The sequence below is a fragment of the Carcharhinus amblyrhynchos genome, chromosome 9 (genome assembly GCF_965287045.1).
Source record: "Carcharhinus amblyrhynchos chromosome 9, sCarAmb.v2.hapA, whole genome shotgun sequence".
Taxonomy (NCBI): domain Eukaryota; kingdom Metazoa; phylum Chordata; class Chondrichthyes; order Carcharhiniformes; family Carcharhinidae; genus Carcharhinus; species Carcharhinus amblyrhynchos.
The window spans coordinates 24,832,118-24,845,093 of record NC_137332.1 but is presented as its reverse complement, the minus strand read 5'-3'; the positions used below and the strand labels follow the sequence as shown (position 1 = coordinate 24,845,093).

The following is a 12,976-nucleotide window of genomic DNA, read 5'->3' as shown; positions in this document are numbered from 1 at the left end:
TCTAAATCAATTGACGTTTTTCCAAGACTACTAATCCTGAAAAATCTATCCTGAAAAATCTTCTCACGAAGCTTGCCCACCAATGATATTAAACTGACTGGTCTGTAATTGCTGGGGGTATCCTTACAACCTATTTTGAACAAGGCAAAACACAGCCACAGCAATGTGGTTTATGCTTAACTGCCCTCTGAGATGAAGGGCAATAAATGTTGGCCCAGCCAGTGATGCCAATATTCCATAAATGATTTTTTTAAAGTGCAATTTTCCAGTCTTCTAGCACCTCCCTTCAGTTTAAAGATTAAAAGAATATGGCCAGCAACCCTGCAATTTCCATTCTCATTTCCTTCAATATCCTTGGGTGCATCCCATCTAACCTTTATGCCTTGTCAAACTTTTAAGTACCAACAGTCTATTCGACACTTCTTCCTAGAACTCTTCTCAGAACCAAGGCCTGGGTGGCATCTACTTCCTTAGTAAAGACAGATGCAAAGTATTCATTTCATACCTCAGCCATGCCCCAGCCTCCATGTGTAAATACCTTTCAGGCTAAATCAGCCTACTCCTTTTAGTACCCTTTTACTATTTATATGCCTATATCCAACATGCATTCAAAGTACACCTGTCCATATATTTAGGGCAATTTCTATTTGGGCCACTTGAATAAAGTGCATTTTTTGTAAGTAAACAACTTAACTTAATGTTAGTAAACCACTCCTTTGTGTACTGCAACGTCCAAAACAATTATTCAATAAATTACATAATTAGGAAGATGGAACAATTCAAATAGAACTTCAAAATGCTGGACATTTAAACAGTCAAAACACACCAAGGTCCTCACCCTTTTTCAGGCACAGACTTGCTGAAGCTTACACAGGCTTACTTACTGAACCATTAACTGATGTTTTCTGTTGCCAGTGGGGGCTTGGTGAACCTACAAGTTTTGTTTTTACGTCATAATTAAAAGCCTTAGCATGTAGAGTGCAGGATAAAAAATGGAGAAGATTTTGCAAATAGCAGCCTTACATTCTAAACTGGTGATGCATTAAAAATAAATTTGATTATGGCTCCAGTTCTAAAGCATTCACGTAGCTGGCCAAACAAAATGCTCAGAAAATAAAGGGAGTGCAACTTAGGATCCCAGGAGTACTTGCTCCTAGTCCTTTAATAATGCCACAGGATCTTTAATGTCTAAATAAATAAATAGGCAAGGCTTCATTTTAGCATCTTCTCCAAAAGACAACCCCAAATGCTGCAATTTGTCAGAACTGTATTAGTGTGGTCAAGTCCCGGTGTGAGAGCTAGAATGCATGTCTTTCTGAATTGGAGGCAAGAGTGACACCAATTATACTAAGCTAACGACATGAGGTGTCAAGAGAGAAAAAAACAAGTAAAAAAGTGAGATTTGTTTTAATGAATGGCTTTTCCACTCTGAACAGATTTCATTGTGACTTGTCGCCAGCAACTGTTTTGTGTTCCCATGTCCAAGTGATTTCAGAATAGGAGTCTTTTATCCCTGGACTATTAACGTGGAACTTGACCTATTGAAAAACATTCTTTCCAATGCCACTCATCAATATGCTGAGAGACCTAACAAAGGTGGCCAATTTCAGCAATGTATTTTTGTGTGTTTGCGCCACTGATCTTTGCTCTTGAACATTAGGATTCACCAATCAGAATTACCCAGATTTCAAAATACAATAAGACAAAAACAATATCTTCACAGAAAGCAAGAAAAGAACTTGTTAACCTAGGGAATTGTATATAACCACAATTTGTAACTTTGTGAACTGGCATATCCCCAACTTTCATTACCTAGAATCAGTGCTTCCTGATTAATGTTATTAAAAAAAAAGTCCAGGATTGTTACTGACATTTCTCCTCACTTGAAATCTTACTGAACTCTTAATGTGATGATGAGCTATTTCAAGTTCTTTCCTAATTTGCAATCTGTAATGTGAAACTTAACCTGATGACATTTTTCCATTGAACAGTGGTGAAACATGCAGGCATTACTCACTGACGATTCTGATGTTGGGTTGGTCCTACTCTGTGTCAAGTAAGATCACTTCATTACTAGTTGAAACAAATTTTAAAAACTGAGATATAAAAAATGTCGGTCATTGATCACTGCACAGATTTGATTCATGACAAGTGGTACATTACAAGCCATTTGTTCAGATACCTAGAAGGCTATAAAGGTTTTTTGTCAACTGATTATGATACATGGGAAGTGAGAATGGGCAAAGCAGAAATACAGCTTGTGAAAAACAGCTTTGATAAATTTTACTCAAGGCCAAGCAAAAAGGATATAATTTCATTTCTTGACAGAATACAAGAGGTTTATTTGGATGATGGCATTATCACATTATAGGCAAACAGCAGATGACTGAGCGCTAAATGACATAGGTGCTAAACTGGGTCTGTGACAGCTGGTGAGGAAAACAAGAGGGAAAAATCTACTCGACCTCTTACCCACCAATCCACTTGTTACAGATTTCCCGTCCCATACCAACTGGGATAGATTTCAGAGAGATCAAGCAACGCAAAAGATCAGCATCCATGAGGCGCTGTGGGCTATTAGCAGCAGTAAAATTATATAAAACCACAACCTCATGGCCCAGTATATCCCCCCCACTCTATCATTCCCATCAAACCGAGGGATCAAACCTGATTCAATGAGGAGTGCACGCCAGAAACAGCACCAGGCATCCCTAAAATGAGGTATCAAACTAGTGAAGCTATTACACAAGATACCTGCATGGGTAAAAGATGGAGTAGTGGTAATGTCACTGGATTCGCAATCCAAAGTGCTAACTAACGTTCTGGACAGATGGATTCAAATCCCATCACAGCAGCTGGTGGAATTTAAATTCAATTAATACATCTGGAATTAAAAGGCTGGGCTGGCCTCAAGAAAATATTGTCAATTTTCATAAAAACCCATCTAGTTCATTAATGTCCTGTACAGAATCATAGAACACTACAGTGCAGAAAGACACCCTTCGGCCCATCGTGTCTGCTCCGACCACAATCCCACCCAGGCCCTACCCCCATATCCCCACATATTTTACTCACTAACCCCTCTAACCTACGCATCTCAGGACACTAAGGGGCAATTTTTAGCATGGCCAATCAACCTAACCCGCACATCTTTGGACTGTGGGAGGAAACCAGAGCACCTGGAGGAAACCCACACATGACAAGTGGTACACGAGGAGAACGTGCAAACTCCACACAGACAGTGACCTGAGCCGGGTATCGAACCCAGGTCCCTGGAGCTGTGAAGCAGCAGTGCTAACCACTGTGCTACCGTGCCGCCCTTTAGCCGGAGGCTGTGCCCACTGGTTCGTTTTTCCTACTAATGGAAATATCTCTCCATGTCCACTATATCCAGGCTTTGCAATATCCTGTAAGTTTCAATAAGATACCACCCCCCACCCTTGTCCTTCTAAACTCCAACTACTTCAGAGCCAGGGTTTCTCATATGACAAGCTCTTCATTCCAGGGATCATTCTTGTGAACCTCTTCTGGACCCTTTCCATGGCCAGCACATCCTTCCTTAGATACGGGGCCCAAAACTGCTCACAATACTCCAAAACAGAGTCTGACCAGAGCCTTAGACAGCCTCAGAAGTACACCCCTGCTCTAGTATTCTAACTCTCTTGACATGAATGCTAACTTTACATTTGCCTTCCTAACTGCCAACTGAACCTGCATATTAACCTTAAGAGAATCTTGAACAATGATTCCCAAATCCCTTTGTGATTTCCTAAACATTTTCCCATTTAGAAAATAGTCCATGCCTCCAGTTCTCCTTCCAAAGTGCATCACCTCACCCCACATCGTGTTCCATCTGCCACTTCTTTGCCCACTCTCCTAACTTGTCCAAGTCCTTCTGTAGCCCCCCTGCTTCCTCAATACTACGTGTTCCTCTACATATCTTTGTATCATCTGCAAACTTAGCAACAGTGCCTTCAGTTCCTTCCTCCAAATCGTTAATGTTTATTGTGAAAAGTTGTGGTCCTGGCACTGACCCCTGAAGCACACCACTAGTCACCAACTGCCATCCTGAAGAAGACTCCTTTATCCCCATTCTCTGTGTTCTGCCAGTCAGCCAATCCTCTATTCAGGTCAGGGTCTTACCCTGAACACCATAGGCTCTTTACTTACTTAAGTCTCCTTTGTGGCACCTTGTCAAAGGCCTTCTGGAAATTTAAATAAATCATGTCTGCTGGTTTCCCTTTATCTAACTTCCTTGTTAACCCTTCAAGAACTCTAGCAGATTTGACCTCCCCTTGACAAAGCCGTGCTGATTCAGTCCTATTTTGTCATGCAGTTCCAAGTACTCCGCAATCTTAACTTTAATAATGGACTCTAAAATCTTGCCAATAACTGAAGTCAGGCTAACCAGCCTATAATTTCCCATTTGCTGCCTCCCTTCTTCCTTAAATAGCGATGTTACATTAGCTACTTTCCAGTCCTCTGGGAACCTCCCAGCTTCCAGTGATTCCTGAAAGATCACCACCAATGCCTCCACAATTTCCTCAACTATCTCTTTTAGAACCGTGGGGTGTAATCCATCCGGTCCAAGTAGTCTACCCATCTTCAGACCTTTCAGTTTCCCCAGAACCTTCTCCTTAGTGATGGCCACTACACTCACCTGTGCCCCTGATTCTCCTGGAGCTCTGGCATCCCACTGGTGTCTTCCACCACGAAGACTGATGCAAAGAAATGATTCAGTTCCTCTGCCATTTCTTTGTCTCCTATTATTACTTCTCCAGCCTCATTTTCTAGTGGTCCAATGGCTATTTTTGCTTCTGTCTTACCTTTTATATATTAAAAAAAACCCTTCTTATCTTATGTTACTAGCTAGCTTACATTCATATTTCATCTTCTCCCCCATATTTTTTTTTAGTTGTCCTCTGCTAGCTTTTAAAGGCTTCCCATTAATCCTTGCCACTTTGTATGTTTTTTTTTGCTTTTATGCTGTCCTTGATTTCCCTTGTCAGCCATGGATGCCTCAACCTCCCACTTAGCATGTTTCCTCCTTCTTGGGATGAATTTCTGTTGTGCCTCCCAAATAACCCTCAAAAAGTCCTGCCACTGCTGTTCCACTTCTTCCCTGCTCGGGTCCCTTTCCAATGAACTCTGACCAGTTCCTCCCTCATGTCTTTGTAGTTATCTTTATTTAATTGTGATACCATTATATCCAATTCCAATTTCGCCCTCTCAAATTGCAGGGTAAATTCTATCATAATCCCTGGTAATGTAAATGGGTATGGTATGATAATAATGTTTTTCTCTTTTCATTCACAGGTTTTAAGTCGGTCCACCTCGTGTCCAACGAGTGGCATACACGCGATGGGTCGTACTGGGGCTGCTCTTGGTTGTTCAAGATTGGCCTAGTGCTTCACGTCGTTAGTGTGTGCCTAAACTGGACAAGATACTGGGCAAGACGACAGCTCAGTGACTATCGCTGATTGCTGTGCAGACACATGGATTTGGGCCGGTGTCTGTGGGAGTTTGCGCATTCTCCCCGTGCTTGCGTGGATTTTCTCCGGGTGCTCCGGTTTCCTCCCACACCCCAAAGATGTGCTGTTAGGCTGACTGGTAGGAATAAATTGTCCCTGAATCAGTTTCCCTCAATCTGGATGGCCATAAAACATTAGACAGGGGTCGTGGGTGGAGAGGGGGACTGGTGGTGTTGAGATGGCGGCGTGGGCTCGTTGGACCGAAGGGCCTGTTTCCCGGGCTGATTTTGTTCTTTGTTCTTTATATTGTGGTCAGTGCTCCCTCAGGGTTCCTTCACCTTAAGTTCCCTAATCAAGTCTGCCTCATTAGACATCACCAAATCCAAAATCACCTGTTCCCTAGTATGCTCTGTCACAAGCTGCTCCAAAAAACCAACTCTTAGACATTCCACTAATTCCTTTTCTTGGGATCCACTACCTACCTGATTTTCCCAATCCACCTGTATATTGAAGTCCCCCATGATTATTGTAATATTTTCTTTTTTATATGCCTTTTCTATCTCCTGTTTTATTTTCTGCCCCACATCCTGACTACTGCTTGGGGGCCTATACATAACTCCCATCAGGGTCTTTTTACCTTTACAACTCCTCAACTCTACCCATAGAGATTCTATGTCTTCTGATCCTGTATCGCTTTTTGCTATCAATTTAACTTCATTCCTTACTAACAATGCAACCCCGCCTCCTTTGCCCTTCTGCCTGTCCTTTCGGTAAGTCACAAATCCTTGGATATTTAGATCCTGGCGCTGACCTCCTTGCAGCCACGTCTGTGATGCCCACAACATCGTTAGACATCCTTGTCTTGATACTCCATCCCCCTTGCAATGAATGAAAACATTGTTTACTTTCCTAATTACCTGCTGTGCCTGTATACTAACATTCTGTGATTCATGTACTCCCAGATCCTTCTGCACCACAGCATTCTGTAGTTTCTTTCAATTTAAATAATATTCTGCTTTTCTATTTTTCCTAACAAAGTGAACAACCTCACATTTTCCCACATTATGCTCCATCTGTCAAATCTTTGCCCACTCATTTAACCTATCTATATCCCTTTGCAGACTTCTTGCTTTCCCCTCTCAATTTATATTGTCAGAAAATCTGGGTGCAATACAGTCGATCCCTTCGTCTAAGTCAGCGGTCTCCAAACTCCGATCCGAATACGCCCCATTGCAGGCCGAATGTGGCCCTCGGGCCATAGTTTGGAGACCCCTGATCTAAGTAATGAATATTAATTGCAAATAATTGAGGCTCCAACATTAATTGATACCTGTGGCAATCTGAAAATGACCCATTCATCCCAAGTTTCTGTTTGCGATTAGCCAATCCTCCATCCATGTTAATACATCATCCTGAACACCATGAGCTCTTATTTGGGCAGTGATCTTTTATGTGACATTTTTCTGAGTGCCTTTTGAAAATCCAAATACACTACAACTACTGGTACTCACTTATCTATCTTGCTTGTGACATCTAATTCTCAAATTCTAATAAAATCGTCAAACATGGTTTCCCTTTCATCAAACCATGTTTACTCTGCCTGATTGTAGCGTTCTTGAATATTTTGAATGCCGAAGTAAATAGATTATTAATTAACAAAAGAGTAAAATATTATCATTTATTGGCTGGAATGTGAAATTGAGGTTAAAACACGGTAGCACAGTGGTTAGCACTGCTGCCTCACAGCTCCAGGGACCTGGGTTCCATCCTGGCTCGGGTCACCATCTGTGTGGAGCCCACACATTCTCCTCATGTCTGCATGGGTTTTCTCCGGTTTCCACCCACAGTTCAAAGATGTGCAGGTCAGGCTGACTCGCCACGCTAAAACTGCCCCCCAGTGCCCTGGGATGCACCAGCCAGAGGGATGAGTGAGTAAATATGAAGGGATGTGGGGTTAGGACCTGGGTGGGATTTAGGAAAGGAAATCCAAAGATGTGCAAGCTAGATGGATTGGCCATGCTAATTTACCCTTCACTGTCAGATGGATTAATGGGTTAAATAGGTGGGGTTAAGCAGATAGGACCTAGGTGGGATTGCTGTCAGTGTAGACTTGATGGGCTGATTGGTCTCCTTCTGCAGTGCAGGGACTCTATGATATATTACACCTTTTACACAATCTGGCTGTGACTCCAGAGCAATGCGATTGACTCTGAACTGCCCTCTGACATGCCTAGCAAGCCACTCAGTTCAAGGACAATTATGGATTGACAACAAATGCTGGCATTGCCAGCAACATCTGCATTTTCTGTGCCTCAATTTTTTAAGTTTCTTTCAACCAAAGATGATACAGAGTAGACTGATGGGGTGGAAACTGACTGGGTTAAATTTGCTTTTTTTTTTGTGCACAGGAACTATCTGGGCAATATTCCAAATCACTATATCAATGCCAGTGTTGTAGCTATGAATTGCCACTAACTCAGAAACAACCTGCTCACTGGCACTCTGTTCGGGTTCCACCAGGGCCACTCAGCCCTAGTCCAAACACAGACAAAAGAGCTGAACTCAACTAGAGCCAACTGGAATCAGGGGAAAAATCCTCCATTGGCTAGAATCATACCAATCAAAAACAAAAATGATTGTGCTTGTTGGAAGTCAGTCATCTCAATCTCAGAACATCACTGCAGTATAGTGTCTTAGGCCCAACCATCAAAAGAGGGGACGTTTGCACAACATTCTGCACCATTCGCAGCTCCTCAAATACTGAAGCAGTCCATGTCCAAATGCAGCAAGACCTGGACAACATTCAGTCTTCGGTTGGTAAACGGCAAGTAACATTTATGCCATCCAAGAGCCAGGCAATGATCATTTTTAACAAGAAAAACCAATCATCTTCTCTTGACATACATAATCGCTGAATTCCCCACAACAAATATCTCGGGGGTTACTGCTGACCAGAAACTGAACTTGACCAGCCATATTACTATGTTGGCTACTAGAACAAGTCCAGAGGCTGGGTGTACCTAAATCACGGACTGCAGCAGTTCAAGGCAGCCACTCACCACTGCCTTCTCAAGGATGAACAATATATACCTGCTTAGAATTTTTAAAAAGTTAGTTCATGCAACACATATGAATATCTCACAGCCAAAATAAACCAATGATAAAATCATATAAGTAAAATGTCCTTAAAAAAGTTATGTCTGTCTAAAATCCCCCAGACGTTCAACAAAATAATGATGTTCTCACCCCAAAGGGAGAATGTGCAATCAGAAACAGTTAATATTTACATAGGGCCTTCAATATAGTAAAAAAAAAGCAGTAACTATGCTATCATTGCACATTCTCCTCGTGTCTGCATGGGTTTCCTCCGGTTTTCTCCCACAGTCCAAAGATGTGCGGGTTAGGTTGATTGGCCATGTTAAAAATTGCCCTTAATGTCTGGAGATGTGTAGGTTCGAGCGATTAGTGGGTAAAATATGTAGGAATATCAGGGTAGGGCCTGGGTGGGATTGTGGTCGGTGCAGACTCAATGGGCTGAATGGCCTCTTCTGTACTGTAGGGTTTCTACGATTTCAAATTACACCACAGCATCTGATGGAACTTAAATTCCATTAATAAAAATCTGGAATTGAAAGCTAGCCTCACTACTGGTGATCATGAAATTATCATCGATAGTCATAAAAGCCCAACCTGGTTCACTAATGTGCTTTAAGAAAGGAAATATGTCTTCTTTACCAGTCTGGTCTACACATGACTCCAGTCCAACAGCCACGTGGTTGACTCTTAACCACCCTTTGAAATAGCCTAACAAGCCACTCAAGACAACAAATGCTGGCCTTGTCAACAATGCCTTCATCTCCTAAATTTTTTTTTAAAAGAGGTGATATTCAGACAATTATATCACCTATATATCCTTTTCCAGGTTACACGAAGTGGCGTAGACTTTGAAGTAAGCTAACGTACAAACTGACAAATCCTCCAGCAATATAGGCTGCAAGTCAGCTGTGAACAACATTACAGGACATCCAATAGGGACACCCAGAAAAAAAAAGCTCTATGTACCACACTGCAATTTCTACCGTATTGTCATTTTGAAGATGACCAGGTAACTGTTTTTTTTACATATTGAAACATTTCCTCAGGGACTTTAGGTAGAATTAACATCTTCTAGCTGCCATCAGGTTTTTAATGGACCTACCTTAATTTGATCTTTCCCTACACTCTAGCTGCGACCGTAACACTACATTCTGCACCCTCTTTCTTCTCTATGAATGGTATGCATTGTTTGTATAGCGTGCAAGAAACAATACTTTTCGCTGTATACTAATACATGTGACAATAATAAATCAAAGCAAAATCTCTGTCAATAGCTAGAAGGCATCAATTTCCAAGGGTCTGTCCTGCCAAGAGGCAGACCTGTGTCCAGAATGTTGACAGAAGATGTTAAAAGGAGTGTACTCTTCTTCAGCAACAGGGCAGGCAGGTCTCCACTACTGACAACAGCATACTCTGAAACTGAACAACACTTGTTTTAATCAGCCTGGACAAGCAGAACCAAAGACTATGAGAGAATCCAAACGCTTGAATGTTTACTCATCTCACTTCACTTCATTAAATACATAAATGCCAGTGGTTGCTGTTGTTTTGGGACAGACTAACTGCATTCAAAACAATCAGTTACATCTGAACGTTTGAGGATGGCACAGTGGTTAGCACTGCTGCCTCTCAGCACCAGGGACCCAGGTTCAACTGCAGTTTCAGTCACTGTCTGTGTGGAGTTTGCACATTCTCCCCATGTCTGCGTGGGTTTCCATTGGATGCTCCAGTTTTCTCCCACAGTCCAAAGATATGTAGGTTCGGTAGATTGGCCGTGCTTAATTGACCCTAGTGTCAGCAGGATCAACAAGGTAAACATGCGGGATTACGGGAATAGGGCCTGGGTGGGATTGTGGTCAATAGACTGTACTATACTGTACTTTAGGGATTCTATTCTATGACGATCTGCCGAATTTCAATCCGAAATCTATCTGATGAAGTAGACCACCAATCTGTGAGAACTTATGCAATTTCCACAGGAATGTTCAAACTCAAGTACAACCACTGTATGAAAAACATCCGTGTTTGTAAAAGATTAGGACAACTGGCTTCAAAAAAGTCAGATTTCTCATTCACATTTCAGTAATGACCTCAATTGTCACATTTCTCTCTTTACCCTTGTGAAACTGCTGTAACATTCACAACCATATGTAAACTTTTTAAAAAGATGCTCCTTTAATGCTATTGCTCAAATTAGAAAAGTGGTCGGTATTAACAAATCCAGCTGCTTACACATTCCTGACGTCGACTAAATTTCATAGATGAAACAATAAACCAACAAGCAAGGTTCAACTTTCAAAACTAAAGGTGATATTTACTGTTTAGGCCACGGCCAGAGCTAGGCTCCGATCCACTTCACTATCCTACAGCAATGACAGCTGGTATCCAACAGGAACAGAGTTAGAATTATTTGTTTACAAAATGAACCACTCAAATCACTGTCAATTCTAACTACTGGAACTGACCACTACAAGGCTTATGACCTGTCAACTTTGTGACATAGATAAAAATACAGTTTTTCTGAACCTCTGTCCACTAGAGAAATAAAAACTCTACCTTCAACCAATACTTGAACAATTACATTTTGCTCCATTTGAAAGATTTTCAGACAATGACAGGTGACCACCAGCACACCCAAATAACTAGGCTGCTTTCATTCCAATTGTTGGAACAACTGCCTCAATCCTTAAGCACTGTTCTGATGAATGGTCATTGCCTGAAGTGTTAATTGTTTTTTGGCCACTGGTGCTGTCTGATCTGCCATGTATTTCCCGAGTTCTTTAAATCAAGATGATTCTGACAGTTAATACTGGATGCACATAAACCCGCAGAGTGAAATGAAGATACATCTGACATACATTCCAGATCTGAAGCTACTTTTGCAACAAAAAAACTTATATTTACATAGAATGGTGAGCATTAAAAAGGTGCTGTGGGATTATTAAAACATTCCAAAGCATTTTAAAGGAGCAATATAAAGCAACATTTGACACCAAGCCGCAGAAGACAACAATGAGAGCAGATGATCAAAAGTTTGATCAAATAGGTAGGTTTTAATGTGCACCCCAGAGGAGGAGAGTGTGTTAGGGATGTAGGAGAGGTGTGGAGAAATCAGAAGGTGTAGAAATGGAAATCAGGAGCTTAGGGCCTAGGCAGAAGACTTGGTGACCAATAGTTGAGCAATTAAAATTGAGGATCGCTCAAGTGGCCATATCTTGAGAGGGTTGTGGGGCTATAAAATATAGGGATAGGGAGGGACAAGAGAGGAGGAATTTAAAACGAGGATGATCGTATTAAAGTAGAGGACTTGTTTGATGGCGAACCAACTTAGGACAGTGAACAATGCTTGAACGGTACCAGGTTTTGCATTAGGTTATAAAGGGGTAGAACACAGGAGTCTGGCCAGAGGTGTGTTGCAATAGTGAAGTCGAGGGGTAACAAGGTAATAATGAGGATTTCAGCAAATTAACTGATAGGGAAGTAAGGATAAAATCATCAACTACAGGCAGTCAGTTTAACCTTAGTGGTAGGAAAGCTTTTGGAAACAACAATCTCAGTCGAAATTAATAATTATTTGGATAAGTGTAAATTAACTATCAAAAGCCAGGATAAATTTGTTAAAAGGAAAATGGTGTTTAACTTGTTGATGAGATAACAGAGTTGATGAGAGAATTGCATTTGATGTGGTGTTTCTGGATTTACAAAAGATATTTGATAAAAGCCACATAGGAAAAGTTGAAGCCTATTAATTAAAAGGGATAGTGGCAGCATGGATTTGAAGTTAATAGGAAACAAGGAATAGTTGTGAATGAAAATTAAGTGCTGGAAATATTCAGCATGTCTGACAGCACCTGTAAACAGAAACAGAGTTAACATTTCAAGTCAAATATGACTTTTCTACAGAATGGGTGAACTAGTGATTCATAGTTGTTTTCCCTGACTGGAAGGAGGCAGACAGACTGTTTCCCCAGAGATCAGTATTAAAATAATAGTTTTTCTTGAACTTTAATGGTTTAGATTAGATCTACATTGCACTATTTCAAACTTTAAATATGACACAAAATTTATAAGTATACTGAACAGTGAGGTGGACAATGATAGGCTGGTGGATTATAGGCACAAATCATTGAAGGTGGCAGGGCAGGCTGAGAAATGGCTGCAAAGGCATATGGGGTCCAAGCTTTATGAATAGTGACAACAAGTACAAAAGTGATGAAGTTATGACGAACTTTTATAAATGCTGGTATGCCCTCAACTGGAATACTGTGCCCAACTTGAGACATCACACTTTAGGAAGGGTGTGAAGGGATTAGTGAGGATGCAGAAAAGATTTTCAAAGATGGATCCCGGGATTGAGGACCTCAGTTATGCTGAGATACTGGGGAAGCTTTGGAACTGTTCCAAAGAGG

The 12,976-nt window shown here is 41.3% G+C and overlaps 1 protein-coding gene across 3 annotated transcripts in view; it reads right to left on the bottom strand.

Annotated features, from left to right (window-relative positions):
- st3gal3a (ST3 beta-galactoside alpha-2,3-sialyltransferase 3a) overlaps positions 1-12,976 on the bottom strand; it is a 523,437-nt gene that overhangs the window by 385,891 nt on the left and 124,570 nt on the right. The gene's annotated exons all lie outside the window — the stretch shown is intronic.